Source organism: Pogonomyrmex barbatus, unplaced genomic scaffold (genome assembly GCF_055798465.1).
Source record: "Pogonomyrmex barbatus isolate J1 unplaced genomic scaffold, ASM5579846v1 scaffold4, whole genome shotgun sequence".
NCBI classification, from domain to species: Eukaryota; Metazoa; Arthropoda; class Insecta; order Hymenoptera; family Formicidae; genus Pogonomyrmex; species Pogonomyrmex barbatus.
Window position 1 is genome coordinate 4,948,892 of NW_028297138.1, and position 9,093 is coordinate 4,957,984.

Here is a 9,093-nt window from a genome sequence, read left to right on the forward strand (position 1 = left end):
CGTGGCATTCGCGACGAATCCGTTTATTTGCCTTCTCGCGACGGTGTCGCAATGCCCGTTTCGTTGGTCCGTTCCGAATGGCATTTGTTTGGTTCACTATACAAATGAAGGTCAGATAAGAGAGAAGTTGAGGAATCGAAATAAGGCAGCTTCACCGAATCAATCGGCGGCTTGCCCGGTTGGAATGTTATGGAATCGGAGGAGGCAGCTTCACCGAGTTAATCGGCGGCTTGCCCATTGGGAATGTTGGGGTGGTTTTAAGATAGATAAATTTTTGAGGAATAAGTAAATAAGATGTCGCGAACCAAACTGCCAGTTACCGCGGGAAAAATTGATAAGGTTGGACTTACTTTTTGTTGTAGCGGCCGGGGGCGGTGGTCGAAGAATGTAATTGCCCAGGCTGGATCACTGAATGGTTCGAGAATAAAGTCGCGCACAGATTCTAACTGTTACGGAAGGTGTCGACCTCGAGTGTATCAGGAAGAAGAGAACGATCCGCTCCGAGTCGCGGTTTTTAAAGGGTTCCGGAGGGGTGGGAATATCTGAGGGCGTGATGGATTTCCGTGTTGGCTTGTCAAATGATAATTTAGGAAAATTATGAATATAGAGGAAGGAGGGAAGCGGTGTCCTATGATTTGTGGTCGTTTTTCCATTTTCAGATTTCCCAGCGAATGATAGAATTAGTTTTTAGATAGATAGAATTTATTAATAAAAATTCTCCCGCTAGTTCGCACTCTTAATCGCTCATTGGTGTGCCAGCCAACGGCCACTAATCAGTTCTTCTTGATTGGTGCTTTTTTGTGTTTCCCCACCAATGTGGGGAGTGTCATTCTCGAACGATCCAACGCGTTTCTTATCCGTTAGGAATTTGCTTTTGTTAATAAAAATTTTTTTTATTGGTAAGTCGTAAACTTGTCGGCGCCGACAAGGCTGTTTACCAAGGATTTTTTGATAGTGAGACATATCTCGGGAGAACGATTGTTTATTTAGAGTTTTTTTTTGTTTGATTGGGTTATTTTTCTTTGATCGTTCGAAGTGCCCGTTTATGGATTAGCAGCCGTTAAATTTTTCCTTCCCGAAAGAGAAGAATTTGTGAAGTCCCCCGGACGTAACACTATTTCTTATTCTATTTCTTTAGTGTATTATATATTACAATATTACTTACTATTATATGTGACACAAGTTATATCTTCTTTTTTATTAATCAATATAACTTCACATGAAGGACATCTGTCAAAGACATATCAAATAAAAAAAATGAGCGCTGCAAGAGCTGTCATACAGAGACATTCATTAGCGTTTCTTGCAACAGAAAAAGAAGAGTCACGGTCGACGATGATCAGGATGTTTCTTAAATTTACCAATTTGAACTTTGCATCACGATTGCGTCGCGATATTTCAGTTTGTAAAACACGGAGAAAAAAAATAACACTTTTCTGATATAATTTGATATTCAGCTATTGATTAAGCATAGTTAAAACTTAATCGATGCAGTCATTGCTGAGATATGAAAATGTAGACCAAGTTCATCCCGGAGTCTCGCGTAAATAAAGCCACGAGTGATGTCTCGCCGCTGTTCTACGCGAACTTCGCTGCGCGTGAACTTGGCGTCGAGACATCACTCGTATCTCTTGATCTCTTGATTAACACCACAACTATCTAAACAAAGTAACAGATTTGGCAGGCAACCGATAACACCTGAAAAACAATTATTGAATGCTATTTGGATAATGGCTACACCAAATTCCTATAGGTAAATAGCATATAAAGTATAAAATTATTATTATAAGTAATTGAAGACAAGCCTTATTTGATCAAAGCTGGATCTTCGTACTGATATTGTGTGATTTTATATACTTTTACTTTTATTTTACTTTTATTTTTTACTTTTTTATATACTTTTTTTTATACTTTTTTATAATTGTGTTTGAAGATCGAATGTACGTATATTCAGTGCGCAATTAAAAATAATATACGTTGTTATAATATATGTTTATAATATAACATTTATAACATTTATAATATACGTTTATATACGTTGTTATTAATGATATTTTAACTATTCAATAAATTATTCAGATGTGTTTCAGACAGATTTAACGTCAGTAAAGCTACTGCGAAATGCAGAAAGTTGTTAATGCTTTATATATTCCTACAAAAGTAGGAATGTTTATTCGCTGGTCAACAAGACAAGAAGCAGAACAAAATATTAAAAAAATAGAACAGCTATATGATTTTCCAGGTGTTATTGGTACAGTAGACGGAACTCATATAAAAATTAGTGCACCAAAAGATAATAATGAATCATATATAAATAGGAAAGGATTCCATTCCATTCAATTACAAGTAAATAGTTAATAAACATTCATTAACCTTTAAGATTTAGGTTTAGTGCATTGCTATAAATCTTTAGCATTGTTATAATATAAATATTTAGTAGTATATAAATATTTAGTTTTAATAATAAAATTATTATTTTTATTGTTTATATTATATATAATTTTTTTTTAGAGGATCCGATAACACACAACGCTAATTGGCTAATTAAATAGAAAATTTTTTGATGGGTGATCCATTGGAAAATTCCTAAGTATCGATTGTTGTGAGTGGATGTGTGCTATCGCACTATGCGCTAAGGGAACCTTTCCAATTTTTTTTAGGTCATTTGTGATGCACAATTACATTTTATTCATTGTTACGCAGGACAGGTTGATTCTATTCGTGATATGCGTGTTTTCAGATTGTCAAATGTTGAAAGTTTATGCACAAATCAAAATTTTCCACATGATAGTCACATACTAAGTAATGCGACATATTATCTCACAAAACATGTGATGATACCATTTAAGGACAATGGTCATTTATCCGAAAGGCAAATAAATTTTAATAAAATTTTAATAACATTTAAAAAGTCTCTCTTCAGCTAGAATAATGGTTGAACGATCATTAGGTCTATTAAAAGATCATTTTAGAAGTATTTTAAACATTTCCTATAAAAAGAACAAACTTAATACCAAAATATTTTATTGTCTGTTGTATATTACACAATATTTATTTACTGAATGATGATGTAATGGACATTCCTGTTATTATTAATAAACCTAATATAGGAGAACCATAAATAATACAAGACGATGTTGCACAAAGGGAGAATAGATAAAAGAAACGCAATTATGTATTTATTGCCAAATATTTAAATAAGATACGAAAAGTACGTATGGTATTTTAATTTCAAGTAAGTATGGTATTTTAATTTCATTTCGACATACTTTTCTTAATTAAAATTGCAATATATAAATAAAAAAATAATTGCAAGATATTGCATATATTATTCCGAAATAATATATTTTGCGTAGATAATTTTGTGGACACTATTTTGTTTTCAATTTTGTATTATTATGTAATATTTATTATTATTCTTAGGATAAGTACAAAAGTATCACATAAGTCTGTACTATGGTATAACAATAAACTATTGGAAAAAATATGTAAGAAAAAAATTAACATGTACGAGGGTAGTCTGAAAAGTTTTGAGCCTAACATAGAAACAAGTATTTTTTTGGTCAAATATAGTTTTATTTTTCAACATAATCTCCTTTTAAGTCGATACACTTTTCCCATCGATACTCTAACTTCTTTAACCCCTCCAAATAGTAGTTGGCATCTTGTTCCGCAAAATAGGCGTTTACGTATGCGATGACTTCCTCGTTCGATGAAAATCTCTGTCCTCCAAACGAAACTTTAAGCTTAGGAAACAGGAAAAAATCGCTGGGGGCCAGATCTGGTGAATACGGTGGGTAGTCAACTAATTCGAAGTGCAGTTCGTGAATTTTGGCTATGACGACCGAAATGTGAGCAGGTGCGTTGTCTTGATGGAACAGTACTTTCTTCTTCTTCAAATGCGGCCGTTTTTTGCAATTTCTGCCTTCAGTTTATCAAGTAATGATGCGTAATACGCTCCCGTTATTGTTTTACCTTTTTCAAAATAGTCGATACACACAATTCCGTGACTATCCCAAAAAACAGTCGTCATTACCTTCCCAGTTGATGGAATCGTCTTCACCTTTTTCGGAGCAGGTTCACCCTTTGCAGTCCACTGTTTTGACTGTTCTTTTATCTCTGGAGTGTAGTGGTGGATCCAAGTTTCTACAGTTATGAATCGACGCAAAAAATCTGACTCGTTTCGCTTGAACCGCTCCAACAGGGCCTTGGAAATGTTCATTCGAATTCATTTTTGGTCCAAAGTGAGCAAGCGGCACCCAACGCGCGGATAGCTAGCGCATATCCAATTCTTCAGTCAATATATGACAAACGCATTCTTTCGATATGTCTATAGCCTCTCTAGCTATCTCTCTAACCTTGATTCGACGGTCGTCCAGTATCATTTGGTGAACATTTTCGATGTTATCAGCGGTGGTCGCAGTTTTTGGCCGTCCTGAACGCTCATCATCAACCAAACTGGTACGACCACGTTTAAATTCAGCTGCCCATCTTTTTACGGTGGCAAATGATGGTGGCAGAGTCCCCGAAAACAGCGTCCAACTCGATTTTAATTTGCGCAGGAGTATTGCCTTTCAAATGTAAGAATTTAATCACGGCATGATATTCAATTTTTTCCATTTTTACAAAAACACTGACATCGATTAACACAAACGACTGTCAAACAACAACTGAGCATCCAAAATAGCTGAAATTTTCATAAAAGTCTTTCAAAGCATATACTATTGTAGTACTAAAATGGTTTTGACGAGTAACGTCATCTTCATGTTAAGGCTCAAAATTTTTCAGACTACCCTCATAAATATGTGTTAGATTGTTAGATGTGTTTAGATTGTTATATAATTCTGTTTATATGAGTATGTATTAACACTACAAAACAAATTTAATTAAGAATATTCTTCAGAAATAAAAAAATAAATATCATAATGAAAAAAAATTATATTATCATTATTGACTGTTTAAACTTATACTCACAAATATACACTTTATAAAGGGGAGCGTCCCAAATGCGCACATTTTCAATCGGACATACCACTCATCAGCCGATGCCCAGGAATTTTCTAATGAGCCACCTATCAAAAATTTTTTTATTTAATTGACCAATCGGCGTGTCCGATTGAACCTCACCCTTATGAAGTAAACATCTACTATAATATTATATTTAATTCGAAAATAATAAATACTCCAGGATTCACTGATTACAATCGGGTTAACATTATTGAATTTTGTATTAAACTTTAGTACTAGACTTTTCAAACTAAAAATAAAATCTCTAATCTCTTTAATAAAAATCAAAAATAAAATTTCTAATTTTTTTAATAAAAACAAAAAATAAAATTTCTAATCTCTTTAATAAAAAATATATAATTAATTAAAAATAAATTTTTAATAATAACAAAAAATAAAATCTTTAATTATCATGACGTGTATCATATAATGATAATATCGTCATACTGTAACTCAAATATTATGTCTAAATATTAGAACTTAAAATTTTAAACATCAAATAATATTTTTCTTTTTAACTTATAATCTTTTCTTCGCTTAATTATTTCCTTTTTGCAACAGTCTTTCTATTAGGTTTTCTATTCTTTTGAAAGCCATTAATCTTTCTTCGTGCTGTTTGGTGATACTGTATAAGTAGTAAATAGCAATCTATTATTGCGGAAGCCTTTTTGACATGTGTGTATATGTATGTCACATGATGTGCATATATAAAATAATAATAAAATATTTTCTAACGTATTTTCTAAAATAAAGTATTTTCGAAAAAAAGAATCGGTCCAATACATCTATAGTCATAATGTGTATATAGATAAATTATTTTTCATTTTATAAGAATATTAGTTACTTATCTGATATTTATCCCTTCTCCATCTGTTTCTCTTTATTTTTTTTTTTCATCTTCATTTTTCTTTTACAATATATTTTATATTTACTGTTAGAAAATATAAACCTAAGATAAAATTCCTGGGACACTAAGTAACCAGCGAAGGTATCAAACTACTGGCAGGCAAGGTAAAAATCATATTAGATTTCTCACGACCTGAAACATTAATCCAACTCCGTAGATTCCTAGGCATGTTAAATTATTACTATCATCACTTGAAACAAACCGCAGCAAATCAAGCACCACTCAATGAACTATTGAAGGACAGCCAAAGAAACGACAAGAGACCAATGCCTTGATCAACAAGATCCATAAATGCCTTTAAAGCCTGCAGAACTGAACTGGCACACGTTACAATGTTGGCACATCCTATGGAAAAAGCAATACTATTCCTCTCTACAGACGCTTCAGACTGCCATAAGAGCCTCCCTAGAGCAGGTAAATAACAATCAGCTATCGCTGATAGCATTTTTCTCGAAAAAACTTAGCGATACGCAGAAAAAGTACAGCGCATATGATCGTGAACTACTAGAGATCTAGCATCAAGCTAAGACGCTCAATCATCATTAAAACGGACCATAACTCCTCATATAGCGCGTTTAGGCAACGCATGGATAAAGCGTCTCCACGAGCTCGACAATTGGACTTTATCGCACAATTCACGATAAACATTAAGTTCATACCCGGTGGAGGAAACATCGTGCTTGATACACTATCACGCATCAACGCCATAGACATGCCAGTGATAGTTATCACGAAAGAACTAGCAACTGCACAAGCTAACGACGAACAAATGCAGCAACTCTTAAGAAACGACACAATATTGGAATTGAAAGAATTCACACTCCCCGGAACCATACTTCCATTATATTGTGATTGTTCTAGAGGAGCGATCCGGCCTTATGTTCCGGAAAAACTCAGAAAAAGAGTTTTCGACACCATACACCCAGCGGCAAAGCTACCAGCCATCAAATTAGACAAAAGTTTGTCTGGCCTGGCATTAATAAAGTCGCATAGTCGCTGAGCACGGACGTGCTTACATTGCCAATGCAGCAAAATCCAGAGACATATCCCAAAAGATCCCAGTGCCGAATCAAGCTTTCATTAAACATTTAGATCTAATCGGCCCTCTACCAGAAGTAAGAGGATACAAGTATTGCTTAATGCTAATAGATCGTTTTTCTAGGTGGCTGGAAGCAATTTCACTTCCCAATATGAACGCTCAAACTGCAGTTTTGCTGCTCGCTGCAGTTTTCGTGGATAATTGGATCGCACGATTCGGCACACCTGCGGTCTTCACGAGTGACCAAGGGAAACAATTTGAATCTAACGTCTTTCAGGCATTATCAAAATTCTTGGGCAGTGCGAAGACAAGAACATCTCTGTATCCACCCAGCCTCAAACGGAATAGTGGAGAGATGACACCGCACATTAAAAACCGCCATAATATGCCACGATGACGGACGCAAATGGCTAGACATCCTACCCACAGTGATGTTGGGCCTTCGTACTTGCCTTAAGAAAGACTTAAATTGCTCTCCAGCCGAACTGGTATACGACGCACCACTAAGAGTACCTGGAGAATTCTTAGAAAATCTGGATCCAATCGAAGACACTGAAACATTCATTATGATGTTACGCGAGCGCATTCGACAACTTTGTCCACAACCGACAACTTTATCACAGTAAACGAGCAGTCTTCAAACATCCAAACTTGGACCAGGCTACGCACATATTTGTGAAAGAAGACGGCGTCCGAAAATTCCAACAATCATATACCGAACTCCACGCAGTAGTTCACAGGAAAGACGAACATATATATGTGGTGTCAACAACCGAGTCAACCCTGTCAACGGAAAGATTAAAACCTGCGTACCTACCTAACGAGAACGATGACACTCCTGGGGGACTCCAGCAGGAACCAACGGAGAACGCAGCTGTGACAAATATGCCAAAGAAAACCTGTCATACCAAAAAAGTACACTTTGCATCCACTAGTACAAAAAACTTGTGATAATACAAATAATTCGCGCCTATGCGTACATAGCATTCAGGAGAATCGTGTAGGAACGCACACACATATACACACACACACCCACAGCATACGCACACATGCAACTTTCACAATTCATAGCACGCGCGACGCCATCTGGTAACTCAAACCACTAAAGTTTCTATATTTACCTCTTCCATGTTCTTAGACTCCCAAGCTTTACTCATTGTCGACGAGCCTCGAGAGTCATGTACACCTCTTTTCATACTGAAAAAAATAAAGATATATTTTGAGTCAGTAACCTGTTCTATGTGGTGTTCGAGATCCTATCCTACCCTTTTCGATAAATAAGTGAGGAATAAATAAGTGAGGCCCCACAAAATATATATCTATTTTATTTTAAGTACATCGAATGTATATACACTACTTCCTCTCTTTTTTTAACTTATTATTTATATGCTAGCATCATATTTAAGAGATAAATTAAATAAAAATAATATAAATATGATATAAATACATAGCTAATAATAAGAAATACTCTATAGACAATATAAAATATTAAATTTGAAATATAAAAGTAAGAAAATAATTTAAAAAATACATAAAAAGATAAATATTGATTAATAAAAAAAAACTATACTATATTATTAACTTTGGTAAAAAAATTGCATAAAATATTATAACGGTCTCGCTTTTCCGCGCGGAGAGCGGTCAGTCGGTTACCAGGGGGAGAAGCGAGGACGTTGGAGACAGAAAGGCGAGATTAAAGTGTGAGGCGAGATTGATAATAAATAACGATGTTTATTTAGCTAAAAGTGGTGCGATGGAATGCACCGAATCGTCGCGTTAAATGTTCGTGGCCGTAGACGGGCGAGGCGGCGATCGGCGTGCGGGTAATGCGTAAATACAAAATAAGAGATCGCTCGGGCGGTCGGCGCGATACTGATCGCGGTGCGCAGTTCGGTGGCGCGGGGCGCGCGCGGCGGCGGCGGTGTCGCACGTGTTAGTCGCGGGCCTTTAAATCGGCGATTTAAACGTGCACGCGTGTCGCGGGTATTGTCGCGAGGGTGGATATTTCGCGAGGTCGGCGGATCGTTGAGATCGGAGAACGGGTGTGCCCGTCCCCTGCCGAGAGTGCTCGGCTGACGGGGGGTGGGCCCCTCGTCTGTTTGCGTGAACGCCGAGTGTACTCGGCCAGCCGGGGAGAGCC

The 9,093-nt window shown here is 36.0% G+C and overlaps 1 long non-coding RNA gene across 1 annotated transcript; it reads right to left on the reverse strand.

Annotated features, from left to right (window-relative positions):
* Positions 1–3,554: 3,554 nt before the first annotated feature.
* On the reverse strand, positions 3,555–8,148 carry LOC148935737 (uncharacterized). The gene is made up of 3 exons (XR_016140158.1): positions 8,075–8,148; positions 7,771–7,852; positions 3,555–5,072 (listed from the first exon to the last, which is right to left on the reverse strand). It is a non-coding gene; the product is annotated as an uncharacterized LOC148935737 (long non-coding RNA).
* Positions 8,149–9,093: the final 945 nt, after the last annotated feature.